The following is a 14,591-nucleotide window of genomic DNA, read 5'->3' as shown; positions in this document are numbered from 1 at the left end:
GGGATCTCTATTCTGTTCCATTGGTTTATGTATCTGTATTTGATTACTGTAGCTTTGTAGTATAATCCAAAGTCTGGGATGGTTATACCTCCAGCTTTGTTCTTTTTTTCCTCAGGATTGCTTTGGCAATTCGGGGTCTTTTGTGGTTCCATATAAATTTTAGGATTATTTGTTCTATTTCTGTGAAAAATGTTCTGTATTTTGAGAAGAATTGAATTAAATCTGTAGATTGCTTTGGATAGTTCGGCCATTTTATGTTTCTTTTGTTTTTTGTTTTTTTGCAGTACGTGGGCCTCTCGCTGTGTGGCCTCTCCCATTGCAGAGCACAGGCTCTGGACGCACAGGCTCAGCGGCCATGGCTCACAGGCCCAGCCGCTCCATGGCATGTGGTATCTTCCCGGACCGGGGCATGAACCCGTGTCCCCTGCATTGGCAGGTGGACTCTCAACCACTGCGCCACCAGGGAAACCCTAGTTTGGCCATTTTAATAATACTGATCCTTCCGATCAAAGAGTGTGGGATATCTTTCTATTTCTTTGAATCACCTTCAATTTCCTTTATCAACGTTTTATAGTTTTCAGAGTATAGATCTTTTGACTCTCTGGTTAAGTTTATTCCTGGGTATTTTATTCATAAATAATATTCTTCAATCCATATATATATATATATATATATATATATATATGCATATAAATATATATAGTTTCAGTTGAACACTGAAAGTACAGCAGCAGAGAAGATAGATATAATCCTGGCTTTTTTCAAATTTATAGTCTAATGGTAATGCTTATATAGAGAAAGTAAAAAGGAAGAAATAAAAGAAAGGAGGAGAAAGGAAAGAAGGAAATCTTTTATCATACTTCAGAGACAAAGGCAAGAGGAGATAATTATCTAAATTATTATAGCTTTTATTATTTATTTTTAACCTAATAACCCTCCCTTTTCTATTACCTGGTTAATTCAGATTAATTATCAATTTTGATTTTGTTTAGACCACATATCTCAGTTCATTCTTATTTTATTTTATCTGATTTTATAAACTAAACATCTTGTAATTTTATATATTCCCTTAAGATCTCATTTGAATAATTTGCATGATTCTTAGAGGAAGGATTCTGAATGGAGCCATGAATCTTAACATGGTATTAGGTGCAGGTTGGGCATTGAATAAATATTTGTATTAAATAAATATTTGATAACTTTGTATCATTTTATATGCTCTACACATTACAGAAAGCTTAAGGTCTTGGAGATTAAAATAATAATCTTATAAACTTAAAAAAATAAATAAATAAAGACATTTTAGAAAAGACAGGAACTAAAAATGGAAGATGGCTGTCTTATGCAATGCAACAGGGATATTGAAGCCCAAAGTTCCTTTCAATGCCATTTTTTATTGTATGTCTCTTCCCCAGTCTTTTCCTCCTCTTCTCTGCTTATGAGTATCAGCTTTCTTTTGGGTTTTGCTCAGGCCTCAGTTCCTCCCAGAAATCTTCCACTGAAGCCTTTAGCTCTGAAGAACCATTGTATTTTCCATTTTAATCACTTATTGACTCATTTCCTACCTATTTCTCTAGGCATTTTTCTTCACATACATGTCTTGTCTCTAACCAGAAATCCCTTCAGTCACGAGACATTTAATACAAGATGCTACGGGAAATACAAATAATATGCATACCCTCCCACACAACCATGTGCACACATGGAGCTCTGAAGGCTTCTCATTCGTTGTTGCCTAATTCTTAATAGGATTTGTAGTAGATACTGCTAGTCCTAAAATCAATTCATTCATTAGTCCCCCAAATAATAGAATCTCCACATTTTTGATGAACACTAGGAATAAAGATTTTACTTCCAGCTACCTTTGCTTCCGGGTGTGGCCAGTGTAATGAAAGTAATAGAGGCAAATGAAATGTCAGGAACTGTTTTTCCTGACATTCCTTTTCCTTATTATAATACCTAGAATGCAGGTGCTGCTGTCTTGGACCATGAGGATGAGACTATGCACTATAAAGCAACAAGGTAGAAGCCTGACACTATACCAGGCTATACACATATACTGGAGAACTATACCAGTCAGAATCATCCACCCAGATTTTGATTTTACATGGAGAAACTACTGTCTTGCAGTTTCTGTTAGTTTAGGGTTCACTTTACTCACTAACCTAACCAATCAGGGCTCTTCATCAGGATGTCATACTAATATTCCTGTCCCTCAGTACTCTCATAGTATTATAATAATGACTTCTCAGTATTTTAAAGACTACTTTAGACAGAAGTAAAATTTTGTTGCCCTTGAATTCCAGAGTCAGTACACATTTCTTACTTTTGAATTGTTCTTTAACAAGGAAGAATTTATATTATTAAAGGACACTTCCTAGCTCAAACTATGGCACTCATCAAATGAAATGACTCTCCATAAACTGATTTAATTGTGTTAAGATACTGTCACCAGTGATTTCCTGTTAAAATATTAGTTTGTGCCTGTATGAATATCTATTGCTTACACTTAGGTTAATGTCCTAAAGTATCTAAAATTGGCAAATAGGGAATATCAATTTTAGTATGACTGCTAGAAAAAAGTTTTAGTTCTAGAGTACAGTTAACCAATAGTTAGCTGAAGACTTATCTCATGACAAAGTTTCTGTGGTGCAAATAATGAGTTAATATTTAAGGTTCTAGGTAAAATTGAAAAGAAGATTTTTAGGCAACATGAGACCCACTCCTGAGAACTCCTAAAACTGCTAGAACTAGGGTGTTATCATTGCACCTTCCCTCATTCTACACCCTTTCCCAGCTTCTTTATTAAGTTAATATTTTCCTACATTCTGTTATGTTCCATGAGCTCAAAGTACTCTGTTTTTCAAGGAAAAACTAATACTTGTATTAATTAATCCATCTTAGACAATTAATGACTGCCCTGTATACATGTCCCTTGCAGTGGCAGTAGCAGAGCACGAGCCTTGCCCTACTCTGCTTAGTAGGGAAGGTAATTGTGTGGAAGTATTTCTTGAAACAGTCTCTGGAGTTCCAACTCAGAAGCACCTTTCTTATGCTTTGATAGCATTCTCCTCAGGGAGACTCCTTGGGAAAACCATACTGGGATAGAAGGAGAAGGGGTAAAAGTGGGGCTAGCTAAAATTTAGACATCTGACCTCACCTTTCAGGAAACACTGATTTTTTTTTTTTTTTTTTTTTTTTTTTTTTTGCGGTACACGGGCCTCTCAGTGTTGTGGCCTCTCCCGTTGCGGAGCGCAGACTCCGGACACGCAGGCTCAGCGACCATGGCTCACTGGCCCAGTCGCTCCATGGCATGTGGTATCTTCCCGGACTGGAGCACGAACCCACGTTCCCTGCATCGGCAGGTGGACTCTCAACCACTGCGCCACCAGGGAAGCCCAGGAAACACTGATTTGCATTAGTTTATAGGAAGACAAATAATGATTGGAACTGATACAGTCATAGTCCTGAACAGGGTAAAAGACCTCTGGAGACTGCTGGCTGACTTCGGTTTGTCATTTAAGAAAAACACCCAGAAGGTCTTGAGTGGAACCTAAGTAGTTACTGAAAGTGATGGGGAACCTGGAGTTTGTGCTGAACCTTCATAAAATTTACCTTTTATGCTTTAAATGCACAGGTATTTTAAAGAATAAATACAGTAAGATGAGGGGAGAATTTCTGAGGGTGAATTGAAGAATTTAAGGTAACGATGAATTGCCATTCTATCCATGTGTTATCTTCAGTCTTTGGGTGAATATCATATGTATAATATGATATTTATAGAGACTGACTGAAAGGAAAACATCTGTGAATTTCCCTAGATGTATCTGAATCTCAGGGAAAACTGGAAAAATAGAAAGAAGTTCTTCAGGGCTGTATAGGTCCAAATTTATATTTTGGCTCTGACCTTCTACTAGTTGCATGGCCTTGGGTCCATTACTTAACATTTTTGAGATTCAATTTTACTTTCTATAAAAAAACTTAAGGGAGAAGACTCAAATCAATAGAATTAGAAATGAAAAAGGAGAAATAACAACTGACACTGCAGAAATACAAAGGACCATGAGAGATTACTACAAGCAACTATATGCCGATAAAATGGACAACTTGGAAAAAATGGTCAAATTCTTAGAAAGGCACAACCTTCCAAGACTGAAACAGGAAGAAATAGAAATTATAAACAGACCAATCACAAGTACTGAAATTGAGACTGTGATTAAAAATCTTCCAACAGGGACTTCCCTGGTGGCGCAGTGGTTGAGAGTCTGCCTGCCAATGCAGGGGACATGGATTCGTTCCCCAGTCCGGGAATATCTCACATGCCACAGAGTGGATGGGCCCATGAGCCTGCACGTCCAGAGCCTGTGCTCCACAATGGGAGAGGCCACAACAGTTAGAGGCCCTTGTACAGCAAAAAAAAAAAAAAGAAAAAAAAAATCTTCCAACAAATAAAAGTCCAGGACCAGATGGCTTCACAGGTGAATTCTATCAAACATTTAGAGAAGAGATAACACCTATCCTTCTCAAACTCTTCCAAAATGTAGCAGAGGGAGGAACACTCCCAAATTCATTCTACAAGGCCACCATCACCCTGATACCGAAACCAAAGATGTCATGAAGAAAAAAGCTACAGGCCAATATCACTGATGAACATAGATGCAAAAATCCTCAACAAAATACTAGCAAACAGAATCCCACAGCACATTAAAAGGATCATACACCATGATCCAGTGTGGTTTCTCCCAGGAATGCAAGGATTCTTCAATATACACAAGTCAATCAATGGGACACACCATATTAACAAACTGAATGATAAAAACCATATGAACACCTCAATAGATACAGAAAAATCTTCTGACAAAATTTAACACCAATTTATGAGAAAAACCCTCCAGAAAGTAGACATAGAGGGAACTTATCTCAACATAATAAAGACCATATATGACAAACTCACAGCCAACATTGTTCTCAATGGTGAAAAACTGAAAGCATTTCCTCTAAGATCAGGAACAAGACAAGGTTGTCCACTCTCGCCACTATTATTCAACATAGTTTTGGAAGTTTTAGCTACAGCAATCAGAGAACAAAAAGAAATAAAAGGAATCCAAATCGGAAAAGAAGAAGATGACATGATACTGTACATAGAGAGAAAAAAAAAGAAAAAGATGACATGGTACTGCACATAGAGAAACCTAAAGATGTTACCAGAAAACTACTAGAGCTAATCAATGAATTTGGTAAAATTGCAGGATACAAAATTAATACACAAAATCTCTTGCATTCCTATAAACAAATGAAGAAAAATCTGAAAGCGAAATTAAGGAAACACTCCCATTTACCACTGCAAAAAAAAGAATGAAATACCTAGGAATAAACCTACCTAAGGAGATGAAAGACCTGTATTCAGAAAACTATAAGACACTGATGAAAGAAATTAAAGATGATTCAAACAGATGGAGAGATATACCATGTTCTTGGATTGGAAGATTCAATATTGTGAAAATGACTATACTACCCAAAGCCATCTACAGATTCAATGCAGTCCCTACCAAACTACCAATGACATTTTTCACAGAACTAGAACAAAAATTTTTTGTATGGAAACACAAAAGACCCTGAATAGCCAAAACAATCTTCAGAAAGAAAAACGGAGCTGGAGAAATCAGGCTCCCTGACTTCAAACTATACTACAAAGCTACAGTAATCAAGACATTATGGTACTGACACAAAAACAGAAATATAGATGAATGGAACAGGATACAAAGCCCAGAGAAAAATCCATGCACCTTATTTTGATAAAGGAGGCAAGAATATACAGTGGAGAAAAGACAGCCTCTTCAATAAGTGCTGCTGGGAAAACTGGACAGCCATATGTAAAAGAATGAAATTAGAACACTCCCTAACACCATACACAAAAGTAAACTCAAAATGGATTAAAGACTTAAATGTAAGGCCAGACACTATAAAACTCTTAGAGGAAAACATAGGCAGAACACTCTATGAGCTAAATCTCAGCAAGATCCTTTTGACCCACCTCCTTGAGAAATGGAAATAAAAAGAAAAATAAACAAATGGGACCTATTAAAAGTTAAAAGCTTTTGCACAGCAAAGAAAACCATAAACAAGATGAAAAGACAACCCTCAGAGTGAGAGAAAATATTTGCAAATGAAGCAACTGACAAAGGATTAATCTCAAAAATTTACAAGCCGTTCATGCAGCTCAATATTAAAAAAAAAAAAAACCCAATCCAAAAATGGGCAGAAGGCCTAAATCAACATTTCTCCAAAGAAGATATACAGATTGCCAACAAACACATGAAAGGATGCTCAACATCACTAATCATTAGAGAAATGCAAATCAAAGCTACAATGAGGTATCACCTCACACCAGTCAGAATGGCCATCATCAAAAAATCTACAAACAATGAATGCTGGAGAGGGTGTGGAGAAAAGGGGACCCTCTTGCACTATTGGTGGGACTGTAAATTGATACAGCCACTATGGAGAACAGTATGGAGGTTCCTTAAAAAATTAAAAATAAGACTATGGTACAACCCAGCAATCCCACTACTGGGCATATACCCTGAGAAAACCATAATTCAAAAAGAGTCATGTACCACAATGTTCATTGCAGCTCTATTTACAGTAGCCAAGACATGGAAGCAACCTAAGTGTCTATCAACAGGTGAATGGATAAAGAAGATGTAGCACAAATATACAATGGAATATTACTCAGCCATATAAAGAAACAAAATTTAGTTATTTGTAGTGAGGTGGATGGACCTAGAGACTGTCATACAGAGTGACGTAAGTCAGAAATAGAAAAACAAATACCGTATGCTAACACATATATATGGAATCTAAGAAAAAAAGCCAAAAAAAAAAAAAGGTCATGAAGAACCTAGGGGCAAGTCGGGAATAAAGACACAGACCTACTAGAGAATGGACTTGGGGATATGGGGAGGGGGAAGGGTAAACTGTGACAGAGTGAGAGAGTACCATGGACATATATACACTACCGAACGTAAAATAGATAGCTAGTGGGAAGCAGCCGCATAGCACAGGGAGACCAGCTTGGTGCTTTGTGACCACCTAGAAGGGTGGGAAAGGGAGGGTGGGAGGGAGGGAGATGTAAGAGGGAAGAGATACAGGAACATATGTATATGTATAAATGATTCACTTTGTTATAAAGCAGAAGCTAACACACCATTGTAAAGCAATTATATTCCAATAAAGATGTTAAAAAAAAAAGAAATAGAAAAACAAATATCGTATATTAACACATGTATGAGGAACCTAGAAATGGTACAGATGAACCGGTTTGCAGAGCAGAAACTGAGACACAGATGTAGAGAAAAAAATGTATGGACACCAAGGGGAGAAAGCAGCAGGGGGTGGGGGTGGTGGTGTGATGAATTGGAAGATTGGGATTGTCATGTATACACTGATGTGTGTAAAATGGATGACTAATAAGAAAAAATAAATAAATAAAAAGAAACATTAAAAAAAGAAGAAAAACAAATAGGGTACGCTGACAGATATATATGGAATCTAAAAAAAAAAAAAGGTTCTGAAGAACCTAGGGGCAGGACAGGAATAAAGACGCAGAGGTAGAGAATGGACTTGAGGACATGGGGAGGGGAAAGGGTAAACTGGGACAAAGCGAGAAAGTAGCATGGACATATATACACTATCAAATGTAAAACAGATAATTAGTGGGAAGCAGCCGCATAGCACAGGGAGATCAGATTGGTGCTTTGTGACCACCTAGAGGGGTGGGATAGGGAGGGAAGGAGGGAGACGCAAGAGGGAGGGGATATGGGGATATATGTATATGTATAGCTGATTCATTTTGTTTTAAAGCAGAAATTAACACACCATTGTAAAGCAATTATACTCTAGTAAAGGTGTTTAAAAAAAACCTGCCTTCATCATTGTTATGAAACTTAAATAATAAAGTATAGGCAAAACATATCTAACACACTGTTCATTTATTTTTTCTGATGAGTATTATTATTATTTTTATTGAAGTATAGTTGATTTAAAATATTATATTAGTTTCAGGTATACAATATAGTAATCCAATATTCTTATAGATTGTACTCCATTTAAAGTTATTATAAACTAATGGCTATATTTCCCTGTGCTGTACAATATATCCTTACTGTTTATTTAATTTATACATAGTAGTTTGTATCTCTTATTCCCCTACCTTATATTGCTCCTCCCTGCTTCCCTCTCCCCACTGGTAACCACTAGGTTGTTCTTTATATCTGTGAGTGTGTTTCTGTTTTGTTACATACATTTGTTTGTTTTATTTTTTGGAATATATATATATATATATATATATATATATCTCATAACATAGGCTATTTGTCTTTCTCTGTCTGACATTTCACTAACATAATACCCTCTAGATCCATCCACGTTTTTGCAAAGGGCAGAATTTCATTCTTTTGTATATCTGAGTAATATTCCATTGTGTATTATGTATTGTGGTGTATATATATATATACATCACATCTTCTTTATCCATTCATTTTTGATGGGCACTTAGGTTGCTTTCATATCTTGGCTATTGTAAATAAAGCTGCTATGAACGTTGGGGTGCATGTATCTTTTTGAATTAGTGTTTTCATTTTTTTTTTCCAAAGTGGAATTGCTGGGTCATATGGTAGTTCTGTTTTTAGTTTTTTGATAAGCCTCCATACTGTTTTCCATAGTGACTGAACTAATTTACATTTCCATATACAGTGCACTAGGGTTCCTTTTTTTCCACATCTTGTCAACATTTGTTATTTATAGACTTTTGATAATAGTCATTCTGACAGGTGTGAAGTGGTATCTCATTGAAACACATTGTTCATTTCTAAGCCCATTACAATGTCCAAATCTCAACCAAAGCCATTTAGAGCAGGTACAGGGCTATCTGTTCATTCTATCACCAACCTATCAGCCAGGAACATGAAAAAGCACTGGTGATGATGTCAGGGAGTTTTCACCAATTCTGAGGCTGGAACATACAAGATCATCATCTTTAAACTCAGTATTGTGGTGAAGACAGATGTCTCTCTGGGCACATCTGATCTTCAGCTTGGTGAGGGATAGAGTAGATGGTCTCATGAGGTTTCATGTGTCCTATAATTCTTTGCACAGCAAGCTATTGCCTTTGTTATTTTGTTAAAGCCACTGCAGCAGACTGACCTAATTTAGCTGTTACCATTTCCTCCTTGCAAAAATGAAGCTCAGAGAAGGTTAGGACTGTTGTGCTATTTTCATAACTTGCCTAATGTTTGCCTGCCTTCTCCCACCTTCTGAGTACCTAGAACCCAGCTTTATCCAGAACCTCTCAATAGCTAGCTTGGGTTGTATCTCAAGGACTTTTATCTCTGCTTGTCACTGACTGGCCAATGAGCTGATTCAGTGTTAGTTGCAATAAGTGGTTGTCTGTTCAGTGTAATATGCAGGTTTCCCTCAAAGAGCTTCCTCTTGGCCTCCATAATGACCTATTTGAGTTAAGCCTCAGAGCCTCCAGAAGGCATCTCACAGTTAAAATACACAGATCACCCAGGAGAGACTAAAGAGTGGGGTTATTTGCCCAGTAACATCCATTAATTAGTACATTGGCACAAATTTTTTATCAGATTAGGGGTCTGTATCCTTGGAAATCTGGAGGTCAAGCATGGAGGGAAAGAAGCAGGATGCAAAGCTGGCATGATGAGATGAAAGATGGAGGGAAGGAAGACATCTGGGTTTTGGAGCTCAGTCCCAGGTGAGTCTGTGCAGTGGAACATGTGAAGGAGCCAATATCAGCATAAGGCAACAAGTTTCTGGAGGAACGGACCCTAAAGATACCATGTTAGTGGTTAATTATGGGTGGCAGGAATATGGACAAATGCTCTTTTTTTCTTTATACTTTTCAAATTCTCTAAAAATACATAACGTGACAAATATCATAGGAAAGGTATTAACTATACTTCAGGAATTTTAAATGTTGAGTTGCTATGATTCCATGTCTGACCTTTTGTGGTTGAGAGGAGGAACAGAGTAACTGCCACAGGTATGGCTACAGCCTATGTAGGCTCTACTGCCCTATAGCCTTATATTATAGTCACATTCGTTTGTTTGCTTCTGTGACATGTGCATGTGTACGAGTTCACCTTCACCCTTGAGCCCACTTTTCACCCTTGGATACACTCCCACTTTAGTGTGACTCCTTCATTCCACCTTCTCTAGCAGCATCTGTAATAAAATCATCGTTATTTAATTAAAAGGCTGTTCATAGAACATTTTTTTTTTCCTGGGAGAATAGCCCTACATCCATAGGTTAAATCTGAATCTTGGCCAAGTTTTAGTGATTCAAAGCAAGTAGGACCCTTAGCCAGAAAGCTATAGTTAACTGATTCAGTTCCTCACTATCTTTTTGCTCTGTGCAGACATACGTTGTCTGAACCACTTTGATCAGATAATTCTGGTAATAAATACATTTGATCAGACATGATTAATGTAGCTATCTACATGGATCCGAAGCTCTTTTTTCCCTTCTGCAACAATTACGTGAGGCTGTGAGATTCTGACTGGAAATGATTTGGTCAACCATGTTACTTCAGCCAGCATCAGGCTGAATCCAGGCAGCCCAAGCCAAAATGATCAGTTAAGCCAGGAGGTGTAGCTTGGACTCCAAATATCTAGAACCTCTCAGGTCCACAGTTATCTACAAAATGAGGATAAAATTCTTGCCCACTTAATGACTCAACTTACTGTCAGGATCAAATTAGGTTATGACTGTTGCAATCTTCTGAAAGTTAAAGTGCTGTATGAGTGGACAGTACATTAATCAACGGGCTGGTCATTGTACAGTCTAATCAGATAAATTAAGATCAATCAGATCAACAAAGCCTCTGAAGGAGAGAGCATGTAAAACCAGCTTGTTTTAGGGCCATCCCATCCCAATTTGCCACTTTTCCCCATTCTTACTCCTGTTTAGTCCTGGAAACACTGCAAGTGATTTCCATCTGATTTAGGAAAGTAATGGAGCAAAGAGACTAACTGTAAACATAAAGAATACAATGGGAAACATTATGTGTGTATATAAAGAAAGAGAAATAAAACCAGGCAAAAACACTTTACAGCTTGTCTCAAAAGAATTATAAAATTAGTGGATGAGGGTATGTTATTACATTTTTATATTTGCATTTTGCCAATGGAAGGCCTCATAATATTTTTACTGTACTTGTAGATTTGGCTCTTCTGCGTATCACATGGATTGAAAGCTGAGTCTCTGGAATTGGGGACTGCTGGGAGGTGAGCTGATTCCAGGGATGGAAGACAGCCTGAAGTTGTGATGGGCCAGGCTTTTTTAGCATCTTTGCCTGGCACAGAGCTGAGCAGGTGCATGGCATTATGTCTGATTGTGATGCTTATGCCAAAGCTTCCATCACACTCTCTTAAAGATGCTCTTCTTTCCCACTCTCCATTCTCCTCATTTGTACTCTGTCTTAAAAAAGGAAAGCAAACCAAAACAAAACAAATGTTAATTAGAATAGGGCCTCATGATTCCAACTTTGGTGCTTACTCTTTATTGCCCTGATATTGTCATTCTCACGCTTTTGAATGATTGATGTCTCAGTATTTGATCCATATCTGAAGAACTTTTGCTTCTGCATTGCACATTTGGTTAATTTCTTTATTCAGTTTGCTATGGACTAAACCGCATACCTCAAATATTCATATGTTGAAGCTCTAATCCCTAATGTGACTATATTTAGAGGTAGGACTTTTAGGAGGTGATTAAGGTTAAACGAAGTCAGAAGGGTACGGCCCTAATCTGATAAGATTGGTGGCCTTATAAGAAGAGGAGGAGAGAGAGACCTGGAAGGTAGCCATCTGCAAGTCAAGAAGAGAGCTCTCACCAGGAACCAAATTGGCTGACACCTCGATCTTGGGCTTCACAGTCTCCAGTGCTGTGAGAAAATGAATTTCTGTTGTTTAAGCCGCCCAGTCTATGGTATTCTCTTATGGTAGCCCGAGTTGACAAATACACAGTGAAATTGATTGGGCTTTTTTATTCTCAATCAATTAAGAAGGATCAATTTGGCTATTCAATTATGAAGCTATTTGTGCTTGCAAAATATGTACTGCCTACATTATTCAGAAAACAAGAAGGTGGTATCCAAATGGGTTGCATAACTTGACAATATTTATCCAGTGGTAAGCATCAAGCAGCCTAGCACCAGAGCCTGCTGAGTCCTATTCTAATGTACTTTACACCATGGCATAAATTAGACACCATCAAATCCAGAGCCTTGTCTAAAGTGCCAAAGTAATCCATCTAAACATGACTTAAAATCCAGAAATCATAAAAAAGAGGATTAATAAAAATGACTATGTTGAAAAAAAGAAATTTCTGAGCAGCAAAATCCAAAGCAAAACAAAACCCTACCATAAGCAAGTCAAAAGGCAAAATGACAGACTAGAACTAAGTATATGGCAATTTGTATCATAGACCAATAACCTGATAGGAAACTGGGAAAAGCAAATGAACAGACAGTTCACAATAAAAGGAACATAAACATCTTTTACATATATGTAAAGATTCTTTCTACATCCCTCATAATAAGAGAAATGCAAATTTAAATTTCACTGAGATGTTATTCTTCACCTATCAGATAGGCAAAAATTCAAAAGTTTGATACTGCATTCTATTCCAGGGTTATGGGGCAACAGTCACTCTCATTCATGATGGAAGGGCAAATAAGCACATGCCTTTTGGAGAGTAAGTCAAAAATATCCAAAATTATAAGTGTATAGCCTTTTTACCCAGATTTTCTTTTATGAGAATCGATACTATACTTTGCACAAGGGTAATGACTTTCATCCAAAGTTATTCATTCAGAAATATTTGTAAGAGTAAACAAATGGAAACAACCCAAAGGTCCATCAGTGGGAGACTGCTCAAATAAACTGTGGTATAATCATACGATAGAATACACAAAACTGGAAAGAGGTATATTGTTAGGTGAAAAAATCAAAGGGTAAATAGTACGTTAACTTTCAAAAACAAAATACTTATATAGACCTAAATAAATACTGGAAGATATACAAGCTTGTCAGTGGCTTATGGGGATGGAGATTAGTGAGTATGAGGCTAAAGGAGGATAAGAGAGTGAGATTTTTGACTCTACACATGTTCCTAAAATAATTTTTTGAACCATGTGAATTCATTACCTATTCATAATTAAATAAAAAAAAATAAAACGAGAGAGAGACGGAGAGAGAAATCCATGAGGGGATTCCATGAGAGGAATCCAGTATTCTCCCCAGTAACCTATGCCACTTTGTTCTATTTCCTGATGTGAAGAAATTCATAATTATGGCTATTTTCAGTAGTTTCAGATTAATAACAACTTTGTTTGGCAGTTTAAAAAAATACACCTAGAAGAGTTATTAACCACATGTTCTGAAAGTACAATATTTAAAAGAAGTTTGGCCAAGAAACTGGAAAATATAATAATCCCAGAATAATCTTGCCACAGTTTAAAATGTTCTGTATTACTGACTGTCTATAATGGAAATAACACGTACCTTAGAGACAAGCCACATTTGGGTTCAAATTTCATTTCTGCCACTAACAAGCTTTGTGTTCTTGGATGAATATCTTTACTTCTGAAACTTCAGTTACTGCTCTTAAGGATGGTCATAGTAGTAATATCCATAGTAGCCATAGTGAGTATCCATTAAGATCATTCAGATTAAAGAGCTGGCATTGGTAGATTTGTCATAGAGGGTAGCTATTATTAGATGATTTCTATATTGTCATTGTGAAAATTCTACAAAGCCAGTAGTTATTTGCAAAATAAATGCAGTCTACAGAGGTCAGTAACATTTTGCCTCTCTGAAATTTCATTCTCTCCAATCTCACTTACCATCAGAACACAGAAAAAGAAAGAAGCAAAAACTAGCTCTCAGTAGCAAAACAGATTCTGCAAATATCTGTATGAACGTTTGAGCATTTGACTCCTAGAAGATCCCTCTGAAAGCCCCATGTAGAGCTGATTTGGCTTGGATTTCAGGGCAGTGCTAAGAACAGAATTAGAGAAGGGACTGACAGAGTCATATTTGCTGCCCAGTGAAAGTGACGGACCATGGTCTGAGACGACAGCTAAATAAAACAAACACAACAACTTAAGAGCATAACATCTGAGAGTTTTTTTTAAACTAGAAATACATATCTACATACCCCAATAAGTTGTGAAGACCTTGCTGTTTCAGGCCAGGCCCATAGCAAGTATTTATGCAACAGGTTTGACAAGGTAAGGAAGAATAAAGACTTTCATTAAAAATGGTTAAAATAAAAATTAATGTTGATGCTTAAATACCTGCTTATGTAGAAAACTCAATTGTCTTTAATTAGTTATTCCCTGTGTTTTTTCACGAATAGCTAAAGTTTCAGTGTATTCAGTACCTAAAGGTTTGTTAGAAATAGAAACTCTAACAGACAAGTCTGGGCTAAGATGAATAAAAACATCTAAATCAACTTAAAACAAGAAAGCTGCACAATAAATGGGATATTGTTCTTATGTGCTCATGGA

The sequence above is a fragment of the Mesoplodon bidens genome (genome assembly GCF_964165515.1).
Source record: "Mesoplodon bidens genome assembly, chromosome: 13".
NCBI lineage: Eukaryota > Metazoa > Chordata > Mammalia > Artiodactyla > Ziphiidae > Mesoplodon > Mesoplodon bidens.
The sequence above is the reverse complement of the archived record's forward strand: the minus strand, read 5'-3'. Positions refer to the sequence as shown.